Source organism: Lepidothrix coronata, unplaced genomic scaffold (assembly GCF_001604755.1).
Source record: "Lepidothrix coronata isolate B3197 unplaced genomic scaffold, Lepidothrix_coronata-1.0 Scaffold2, whole genome shotgun sequence".
In the NCBI taxonomy this organism is placed as follows: Eukaryota; Metazoa; Chordata; class Aves; order Passeriformes; family Pipridae; genus Lepidothrix; species Lepidothrix coronata.
The window spans coordinates 11,766,735-11,778,190 of NW_016690182.1; the positions used below are offsets into that span (position 1 = coordinate 11,766,735).

Genomic DNA, 11,456 nt, shown 5'->3' on the forward strand with positions numbered 1-11,456 from the left:
AAGAAATAGTGGGTCAGTGTGAGCAGGGTTTGCAGAGGGGTGTAAGGGAAGCTCAGCCCTCACACTGTGGTCCACAGGGAAAATTATGCAAGTTCCCACCTGGGACAGGTGATATTTGGTGCTCTATGACCCCAGAGATGCTCCCAAGGCTGATGTGAAAGGTGGGGTGAACCACAGAGCTGTGACAGGTAGTAACTTTTCATTTTATTTCTCTTAAAGCATGAGGGAACAGGAAAGGTTCTGGTCTGCTTGGGTAGCACAGGAGAGGGGAGGAGAGTGGGGAGAAGCAGAAAAGAGACAACAACTTGTGTTAGACCAACTGCAACAGAAAACCAGGTGCTTGGGCACGTGTAGGTTCTTCATGTCTTCATAACATGTTCCTATAATTGGTGTATTTTTTGCTGCCAGGATATGAAGTGGGGTATGTTGGCTGGGGAGGATGGTGTCGTTTGCAGAGGAAAGTAACAAAAGAGGAACACGGTTCACTTCAAAAAAACCTTAAACTTTTTTTTATGTTGTTTCTTAAGTTTAAAAACATCTGAGGGGAAGAACTGCACATGAAGGGGTTGGGGTATTTGGGAGTGAATGGATCAGTGACAGGTTCCCTGTCTGCCAGGGGTGAATCTGGCTGCAGTGGGTCTGTGGGTCCAGGTAACTGAGGGGGAGTAAAAGTCACCATGGGTAGAAATTTGTAAAATAGAAACAGTGTTCCCCATTTGTCCCAAATTTTTAATGTTTTTGTGTTCAGTCAGTGCCTCACTCAGTCTTTGGAGTGGAGAACAAATGCATTATCAGGGAATGGGAAATGATGTTCTCAACAATTCTTTGGCTTTTGGAGTGAAAGTAAACAGGTATTCTTACCATTCATGACACTGGAAGAGTTTAAGGGGCACGATATGGGTAGTTGTTATTGATGGTAACATCAATAAATAACAAAACTATTTAATATTAATCCATATTATTTATTAATAATGTTTACTTCTTGAAACATTCTGTGTGAATTAAAAAGTCAGGGTGTAACATCAGAAATTAATTTACCTAAACCTGCATGGTAATGTGTCAAAGTCACACAGTAAATGCAGTTATTTATATGTTCCTGGCATTATATATTCCATGGGTACTGTAAGTCTAAATGGATCAGGAAATGATTGTATGAAGTACATAGAGAAGATAAACTGGAAATTTTTGGTGGCTACCATCAATACAAGAAACTTTATAATTGTATAATTCAATCTTATCTGCAATTTCTTAACATTAATAATGTGGAAATGTAAGTTGAAAATTACTGGGGGGTTGGTTTTTCTGGCAAATTTGGAATTTAATATTAATATACTTTTGGAGGCTCAGTACTGACATCTCAGAAATAAAAACAGCACATAAAAATTCAAAATCTTCCCAATATTACAAGAATTATTTAGTTTCTCAGGCAAGATCAGGAGATTTATCTCTTTAGCTTGATCCTGAGATCACAAAATACTGGTCTGTCACTGATCTGAGAGTCTGAAATGTCTGAATGATAAGTTGAGCTGGTGCTTTCTTGGATAAAAGGTCAGGTTTGGAGGGAACATCCCTTAAGAGGAGGATTTTTTAAATAAATATTTGTTGTTTGAAGCTGGTAGGGCATCTCTGAGATTGGAATTGTCTCACCAGGGACACATTAACAGGCAGAGAGTGGCACAAGTAGCCAAGTGCAAGTGGAGTTTCCCTCATACCTGTACAATTAATTTATGGATAACTAGTGAGGTTTCAAAAACCAGCCAAATTCCCACACACCAGTGAGCCCAACAGCTTCTCTCTATTCTCCCTGTGCAACCCCCATCCTGAGGGAAGCCCTTCCCATCATCTTTCTCCTTTGCCATTTCATCTTCCAAATGATCTGCATTACTTTCCCTCCTCATTTCTTTCTTTTGGTTCTCTTTTTCCTCCTGCTCCTCCAGTGGCACTGCTTGGCAGGCACACCCAGTGTTCCTTTTCCTGGAGCATCTTCTGGAAGGCCACTCATGTAAAGTCACCCAAATGCTTGCAGAGGATTCCGAGATCCCTGGGCAGAGCCAGTCCCTTGTATCTCTTAGGTCTGTTCTTCAAGGCAGATTAATTGTTGAAGTGATGCACCAGTTGCATGTATATTATACAGTCATTTTATCACTTATGTAGACTCCTGTGAAAGGAGCATCATCCCCATCCCTCAAAATATTCAAATCCTACCTTTTCTGACTAACACAGGGGGCACCAAGCTGAACAAACTAGTTATACATGCATGGGAAGTAGCAAGCTGAAAGTAATTGTGTATTCAGTTTTAATGGAGCTGAATCTCCTGCTGAGATTTCAATATCTGACAGCATTGCTTTCATTGCCCCAAATGCCCAACCTTTCTCTAATGTTTGACCTTGGGTATGATTATATTTCTGGATGTATCTCAAATGATGCAAAATCATTTGCCTATATCAGTCATCTCTCGCTGACAGTCCTGTTCCAGCTCATGGCAGAAGAGAACAAGTCTGGTGGCATTAACAATAGCTGAAATGAGCTTTGATAGATGTTTCTACCCTTTCAATAAATACATAAAGCATCTCTATAATGTCATTTTGTTAACTGATAAACAACAAAAGGATGAAGGCATTCACTTTTAACTACATTGCATGTCATTATTTTCTCATTGCCTCACTTAGGGTACAGAAGGAACGTGACCCGCAGAGCAGAGGGACAGGCCTGCTGCTTTCAGGGTTGGTTATTTATATGCTTTGATATCCTGAGGCCCACTTGCTAAATGAGGGCTGTGCAGGTGTGTGACAGGCTCTACCACAGCGTTTTTGCCCCAAGATGTTGACCCACAAACCTGGGTCTGTTCTTGATGAGTGCTCAACATGATTTCACATAACCCACAGCACCAGCTTTGCACCTCTCTGTGCCTGAAGTTGAAGTGCAGCGACAGCTCCTCACAAAAATCCAGTTCTTGGTTCTTATCTCTTGGGTTTTTCCTCTCTCTGGTCTAACCTTGTCCCATTCTTGGCCTTGTAGTTCTTGCTCTAAGAAGCTCTTACTCTGTGCTGGGCTGGCAGAGGTGGGTACAAGGAGCAGCCTGTTGAAGGCACAGATGTGCACAGTGGTTTGGAGATGATACAGCACTAAATTACTGCAGTCAGGAAAAGCTGCATTCCCACTCCCTGCATCCCCACAGTGAAGTATGCACTGGGAAGGAACTGGGAGGTGGCAGAGCTGGAAGTTGGTGGCTGTGAGGAAGAGGAGCTTCCAGACAAACGGGGACAAAGGGCCTGTTTTTCAAGAGTGACTCCGTGTGATTAATGTTCCTGTGCTGGTAACAAGAACGTTTCCCTAAGGAGGGAAAACTTGATAGGAGCCTCTTTTTTCAGGTCTGTGTAAGCTGGGCACATTATTTTAATAGTACACCATTAAGGTATTTATCTTAATTTAAAAAAATAATATTTCCCTTGTTGTTTGCAATTGCCCACTAGAAATGAAATCCCTTTCCTGGCCGGGTATCCCTTGCAATCCTGAGCTGGTTGTTATTGCAGGTTGCCTCGGGAATACCGAGTTACTGAGATCCAGACTTTCTTCAGAAATACTGAGGGGAGTTTAACAGCATTTGAAAACACAGATAAAGAAATACATGGACCATGCAAACAAAAGTAAGTGGGATAAAAAGGGATGTGTTTACTAGAGTGGTGCATGGAAAAGAAAGGTCCACAAAGAAGCCCCTTGGTCTGACTACGAGACTTGTTAGGGATGCAGAGCACTGCCCAAGCTCACTGGAGTTTGAAATCCCCAGGGCAGGTTTGGGTTTCTTGCTGTGGACTGCAGAAGGTGATTTAATAATTCATTTGAAACTTTGCAAAACTTTCTGTTGACTTAATTTGCTCCCTCTTCGAGCAGATTTTTGGTCTTGCTCAGAGATTTTAACCCAGCGTTGAGAAACTACAAATAGATGGAGATCTAAAACCCTGGACTAAAGAGCTTCACACGTGTCTGAGTAGAACATGGACAATCTGACAATTGGTTTGTCTGAATTTGGGAAGAAAAGAGGGCCCAGAAAGGCTTACAGGTGATAAATTTGCACAGGCCTGGCTTAAAGCAGCCTCTCTACTTCCCAAGAACAAGGGCAAAGAGAAAATAAGGTAAAGAGAGGCACTGATGTGTGGAAGAGGATAGAGATTTTTTGGGGGGTTTAATGGTGAAATAGGATTTATTAATCAGAATAAAAAAGGCTTCCATGAAGAATTCGTTAATTTATGCATTTTATACAAATGCAAGACACTGCCTTCAACACCTTTCTGCTTCTACTGCTAATAAGCCTTCCTGGTAAATTTATATTTACTTCTCACCAATGTTTCAATGCTTCATTAGTGGTTGTTGCCTTGGTTTTTTATGTCAACAGTCTCTCCTCCTGGGTGACTTTTATTGTGGCACATATTCCAAATAATTTGTGGAAAATATGCCATTTCCAAAGAGATCAAAATGCTTATTGACCACTTTATTCTGGTGCCTTCCTCTGTGGTGGCACCTTGTCTTTTAAGATAACATATTAAAACCATGCAACTACTAATCATTAAGGTACTATGAACACCCACATTCTGCTTTAAACACATTTTTATGTGATTTTTCTCAGTTTTATTCTCCCCAGGATGTGAACTTGGTTTCCAGTAGGCAACCAAGGTTCCTCAAATTTCTGCAAAACAGGTCAAGAAATAAATCCATTCATAGCTCCATCTTGGAAATGGACTTTAAAGTAGAAAGAAGTCTTTCCCAAAGATAAGAGGCTTTTGTTTTAGGGAGGGAAGATCTGTCTATAGGTCATAAAAACATTAACATAGTCTGAGTAGGCATCCCAAAATAAAACACATGGTGATTTTTTCATTGCAGGCACGCGGGGTTGTTGTGAAAAATGGATGTTCCAACTCAGAAAGTCAGAACAACGCGTACAAGTGGCCCAAATTGGTTTTGATTAACAAGGTTTTCTGCCTGGAAGTCACTTTATCTTCATCCCATTAGCTCCACTCCACAAAACAAATGAATCCAATGCATTAGGCTGAAACACATTCTTGCAGGGGGAATGCAAAGAAAAATCCTCTCTCCAGAGCCACACAACCATTTTATGTTTATAATGTGGATTTTCAGCTCAATATTCCCCTTGGAGTTTATGCAGAGAGAATGCAGAGTTTTCTGCCTCCTTCCATTGTCAGCCCTTGTGTTGCTCGTGCCTGTTATTCCCAGCTGTGGATCATGGAATCTTGGGATGGATTGGCCGGTGTGATGTAACATTGGCCATGGACATACCCATTCCATAGAGGTTTTGTAGCTCTCATCCTTTTAAAAATACGTTTCCTGGGTTCTGTTTTTCGGTAGAGGTCCCATAAAGGTGATATTTTTGTCCCGGAGCCAACAGGTGAAAAACTGTTGTGCAAAAAACTTTGTGCCACGAGGGCCCCATTCTACCTCGTGTGCCAACCAAAGCTCAGTCTGCTTTTCCTCCTCTTCATTTCTCCACGAGGAAGTTTAGTTTTCCTCAATCATTTCAAGCTGTGTGCTTAGAAAGTCAGGTAAAATGTAGTTTTTATTGTTCACACAAAAACATGAATTTTGGTGCTTGTTCCGTGACTGTTCAGAGGTTATTCTAAATATTCAATTTCCACATTGATAATTGTTTTGTCTTCACAACTGTTCCAAATAATCTCTTTTCCAGACTATTAATGGATAGCTGAAATGTGTTTTTGCTTCAAGGCATCTCTTCCTCTCATTCCACTCCATCCTCAGTATCTCTACCACAGAAAATATATTTAGTTTCAAAGTTATCTTGGGAACTATTAGTAAGTGCAGTCAAATTCATTTGGTGTCTGCATAAGTAAATATGAATATCTAGACAGAGGCTATGATTGTGTACCCTAAATAAGATCTATTTTTCATTATTTAAGCCCTGAAGATGACTGAATTTTCATATTTTATTTTTTGTTTCTCTAAGCAATGTAATACATGACTTTGTTTTATTCTCAGGAACAATTATCACTAAAAAGTAGCAGTTAGAGAGGACTCTTCCAAATTCTGCTGAGCAAGAGGGTGATATCAGCAATTATAATTGTTATCAGCAATAGAAAAAAAAATATGTGTTTAACCAAAGTCCAGTGTCTTCACTGGAACACCAATGGCAGTGCCAGTGCTGCTTCTGGTTATACCCCAGTATAATATCCAAGCCCAAGAGCCAAGAGAATAAATTTCCACATAATATCTTATTTTATTATGTTATATTATTATATATTTCCACACAATTCATTATCTTATTACTTAAAAATTGCCCGTGAAAACATTCATGGGAACACGACTGAAATATTCACAATAGAAAATACATAAAACCAAAATGTTATTCAAATAAAATAATATATACAATCACAACAGACTGTTCAGCTCCAGCAGACACATTGGATTGTCTGCTTTTTTTTTCCAACTGGATAGTTTATTTAATTAACCAAGATGCAGCGAATTTGAAATTGTATATTAGAATGGCAAAATTAGATGGTTAGGGAAAAAAAGGATGTGGTTTAAGTTCTTATTCACTGCTAGGAAAAGTTTTATTGCAGAATTAAAAATTGCAGTTGGCACTTTTTTAACATTCATTTTGTCCACGAAAAGTGTTTTCCCTGACTGCGGAATAATTGCCTGTGGAATTCCTTGACCTGCTGGAATAATTTTTTTGAATCTTTCTAAAATTCAAATGAACACACTTGCAAAAAATTATTTTTGCTCCCCTGCAACTTTTCACAACAATACTGAAGATTTTTTTTTGTGTGTCATTTTTTTGTCATCTGGAAACACGCTGAGTGCTTAACAACAAGAAATCTAAATGTGCTTTTTGTGCATTCAGTCTTTTACAGTTTAAACAGAACGGGCGTGTACAAAGTCCCTTTTTTTATAGATAATTTGATGCAAACTTTATTTTTCAGCTTCTATCAGGAATTGTACTTTGCTGCATTACACCTCTTGATCCCACTTATCTGCATAATTCAAATGCAACCCTGAAAGATATAAACAGAGTGACAGTTCTTAAACGTATTTTCTGATAATCAGCACAAACTATTACTTGAACCTATTCAATAACATCACCCTGACAGACGGGATTCAATGACCCTCAATAACAAACAGATACAATCTCATTGTGAAAAACTCTCTGCTGACATGATTGTTGCTGAGTTCTGCCTGGGCTTGACTGCAATATGGCACACGTTGGCTCCAGGAGATGATGATGCTCGGGGACATCGAGATAATGCAGCACCCAAATTGGGCAGCCCAAGTTTCTGTCACGCAAAAAAAAAAAAAACAAGTCCAAATCCCCAAATAGCAAAAAAGATGCGCAAGTACAACCAGGAGACAAATGAATTGTCGAGTCTGGTGGTTTATTAGCAAGGATGTAGCTGTCAGTTTGTGGAAATTTCTTTGCTGGGGCAGATTCTTTGGTGGCTCTTGGGCGGCTCAGTTTAGTGTCCAGTTCTGTCAGGAGAGTGGACCGTGGTAGAGGTGATTGGCACCCAAAATCTCTGCAAGTGGCTCTCAGGGAGAGTTCTCCTTCCAAAGGATCTGGCAAACCAAGCTGATTCCTGAACTAAGACAGTGGTGTGTTGTCCCCATGGATATTTAGTGGCCAAAAATCCAAAGTGACTTCAGAATATCAGATTCCCTGAGCTGTTGGGGCAACGTGTGTTGATCACAAGATGATAACAGTTCCTGGCCAGGAAGGTTAATGTTCCCACCTTCTGTCCTTCCTCTCTTGGTCTGAGCTCTGAATTCCAGAGAATGTGGAACATTGTGAAATTATTGGGTGTCTGGTGGGGAAAACTACTGGAAGGGAGAATAACACAAATGATGTTTAACACTCCTGTTGCATCATTGTCAGTCTTTGGTGATGCTGATGATTATTGGCCAGATTTGACCCAGACTGTGCCCTTGGTGTCCTGGAGATTTGGGAGTAGAGATGTGATCCTTTTGTGTGTGTTTCTCCTCCAAAGAAAAACACACCAAAACAACGAAAATAGAATAAAATGCGATTTTTTTGCATCTTTGGGAAAGGTATTTTTATTTACAGTGAGAAACTTCCCAATGTCTTCGATCAGACTGAATGAGGTAAAATAACCATTTAAAAAGTACCCAGAAGGACAATGCTCTTGTACTTGGAGAGCAATAAAGATTTTTGTCCAAGATCCAATGCTTCTTAACATTGATATTCCCAGTGCATTCAGATGTCGAGGGGTTTGGGTTTGTTTGCCCACATCATGCAGCAGAGCCCAGGATTGTATAAAACTTCATTATTACAAGCAGGTTAGAAACACAGAGCTTGTTTATGAATAAATAATTCTGAATCTATTCTGCAAGGTAGGAAGGACACCCAGGACATTCAACATCTCTGAGGATGCCGTGAGCAGGAAGTGGATGTGGCAGGAAAACAGATTTATGGTCAGGTAAATATAGGAAGAAAATGACATGCACAATAAATGGCATTACTGGGGTTTACATCCAAGGCAAAGCCAGAGCCACTGAGGGCATCCACAGGTTAAAATTCAGCATGGATAGAGAAGTGCAGTATCTTGAGTTATTTCCATTACTGGTGAGATAAAAATCAATATCCAAATACTTCCTTACTGGCAAAAAGCCACTGAAAATACTAATCTGCTGTATAATATAAAATCCAGTGTCATTAATTTGAGAGAGGATACAAAACTACGTTCTGCCTTCAAAGAGCTGCTTCTGTTGTTTCCTGAAACGCGGTTTCCACAAAAATATTTCATGGAGAGATGAATCCATTGGCTGTTTGCTTTGCTGGCCTGGAAGGGGCCGCTCTGTCTGTCGTGGTCCCCCATCAATCCAGGGGCCCCAGGGGGATGTTCAGATCTCGTTATCAGGGAGGGATTGCTGGGAAAAGGATGTTAAATCCATAAATGCCGCGGTCTAGAACCACCTGCCCTGGGTGATGTGTGAATAACCCAATTAATACAAGTTTTCTGGAGTTGGTGCAGGCACGTGGGATGGTGGGAAAGCCCTGCCCACCCTCTCTGCTCTCACAGAAATAGTCTCTCTTACCTCTGAAGTTTCCCCCTCTCCTGCAGCAGAGCCAGGGGTCAGGCACACAAAGGTGCTGTCCCCTGATTGCAGCAAACACCGCCATGTGTTGTATGTTTGATGAATTAAAAGGATGCTGCCAACTTAATTACACTGTAACCCTTCAATAAAGGAAGGGCAGAGCTGATTAACTAGTGAATAATTGGGGGCTGATTGATGGCTTTCTCCCTCACTGCTAAAGGCTGTATATATAATTATTTTGCCTGTGGGCCTAATTTTGCCACTGTTAGCTTCCACTTTTGTCATCAGCTGTAATTTATGGATGGGGCCTGAAGCCTTAAAAAAGGCTGGAAAATGAAATAGCCCCAAATCCCCAGATATGTCACCTGGAAATGGCCAGCAGGCAGCCTTTAACGTCAACATTTGCAGCCATTTAGCAGCATTAACACCTCGTGCTTAGCTGGAAAATAATATTATCATTTGTCAACAACTATCATAATATAGATTTTTTTCCTGACACGTAATAAAGTTGCATCACTCACACCAATGATTTAATATATGTTTTAAATGCAAGATCAATTTGTTGCAAGTGAATAGCAAATTCTTCTAGTAATGCACCAAAAGAAAATAAGAGAGAGCTGGAGGAGGAAGTCCCACATTCCCTCATTGCCTTGGAGGGTAGGTTACAGAATTAGTATCTAAGTCTCTAACAAACTCCCAAAATCACAGAAACTCAGATGATTTGTGAAACTTATTTTTAAAAAATGTTAAAAGATATTTTTTCTTTGAACTTTGAAAGATACAGTAGCAGCTTCAAAGAAAACATAGTTAATAAAGCACTGAACTTCTCTCCACTGTAGTTAAAAAACGTTGTGGGACAATTTTCTGTCCCAGACAGACAGTTTTCTGTGACTGTCAATCAGCAGAGCTGCACATGAGCCCATAGAGCTCTGCAGGTTTGCATGGGATGGAGATCTGGCCCTTTGTATTTTAAATTGAAATAAGATTTCTTGCTTTTTTTTCAGCGAGACAAACCCTAATCATTAATGCCACAAAGTAACAGCAGAAGCCAACGTGTTCTGAAGGATTGAATTGCTTCAGTGGCAAAGAGGAGAGACACCCCCCCAAAATTCAGCCTGCTTGGGGAAAACACAAGATGCTGATTAGAGCTGCTCCAGTGACTGCCTGGTTTATATTCCACAAAGATTTATTTCAATAAAGTAATAACAACTTAGATTCACTTTTCTCTTTTTTTTTTCTTAATTCCATTTTTTTTCCCTAACCCATATTTAAACGTCGTGGAGAGGAGGCTTCTAATTTCTGAAGCCAAGATATACAAATCCTCAGTCTCAAATTTCCTTTGTTGTTTTGTCCTCGTGGAGCCCTCCCTTGCCTGTGAATCACAGAGAGATTTGAAGAACCTTTCAGTCAAAGCTCAGTTTTGTGCCAGTGGGCACTGGCCAGGAAAAAAAAAAAAAAAAAAGAAAAAAAAAAGATTGATATTTGCCCTCTCTTCTTATCTGCACTTGATTTATAAGTCAGTGCGAGTATGCAAGAGAAATAAAGGCAAAGACCTTGATGCCTCCCTGTGGAGAATATGCACCATTTGGATTGAAGGCATGAAAGAGGAGAAATTAATGGTAAGCTGTTCATCTGTCACTACTGCCAGGCTGATGGTTTTGCAGAGAAGGAGAGGACTGGATGACATGCCCTCCAGTCAAGGGCATGACTGCCCGCTGTTCTCATATTATAAACACAGTGCTTTGGGTTTCCGAGGGATTTAAATTTAAATTATACTGTACTTTGGATAGGCAAATCTTTACACAAGTTTATTTTCTTGAAGTATTAACATGCAGGATTTCGCTGGCTTTATGTGGAAGAAAAATAAAAATTAAGTCCCTCTATTTGATAAAAATGTGTAGCAGACTCTTAAAATGTCTCCGTGTTTTTAAAGCAGTGTGTTAGAGTGTAATGAGATTTAAATTTATATATGCATTGAAGATTTAGGCACGGGCATAAATAGATAAGCTTTAGTTATTCTACTTTCTGGCACACAGGGAAAGATAAAAAAGTTCAAAATAGGAGTTGGATATTTTTTTTTTCCTATTAAAATGATATAATACCAAGGGCTGCTATCGATGACAACATTAGGGACACATCTGGAGGAAAAAAACTGACACAAAACTTTCATGTTGTGCTAAAAGACACACAAAAATGTACTTATTGCTAAATGGCTCCTTGTCAGGGCTGAGCATTTGTGCGTTTCTTGCTGCTTTTGGAATGTTTTGGTTTGCTCAGCTCCTCAAGATGCTCCTGCGACTCCGACGTGTGTCACAAACGAGATCGGGGTTAATTGGAGCGATTTTGGGGGCCTGGCACCGTTTGGGTGAGTGCACATT

General features: G+C 40.1%; 1 long non-coding RNA gene across 3 annotated transcripts; it reads left to right on the forward strand.

The window, feature by feature from the left end:
- Nucleotides 1–5,283: 5,283 nt before the first annotated feature.
- LOC108497355 lies at nucleotides 5,284–10,252 on the forward strand. 3 transcript variants are annotated; one of them, XR_001874783.1, is made up of 3 exons: nucleotides 5,284–5,305; nucleotides 8,378–8,459; nucleotides 10,083–10,252. It is a non-coding gene; the product is annotated as an uncharacterized LOC108497355 (long non-coding RNA). The 3 variants fall into 3 exon arrangements; XR_001874775.1 differs by lacking the exon at nucleotides 5,284–5,305 and adding an exon at nucleotides 5,306–5,401; XR_001874780.1 differs by lacking the exon at nucleotides 5,284–5,305 and adding an exon at nucleotides 5,426–5,555.
- The last annotated feature ends 1,204 nt before the right edge of the window (nucleotides 10,253–11,456 follow it).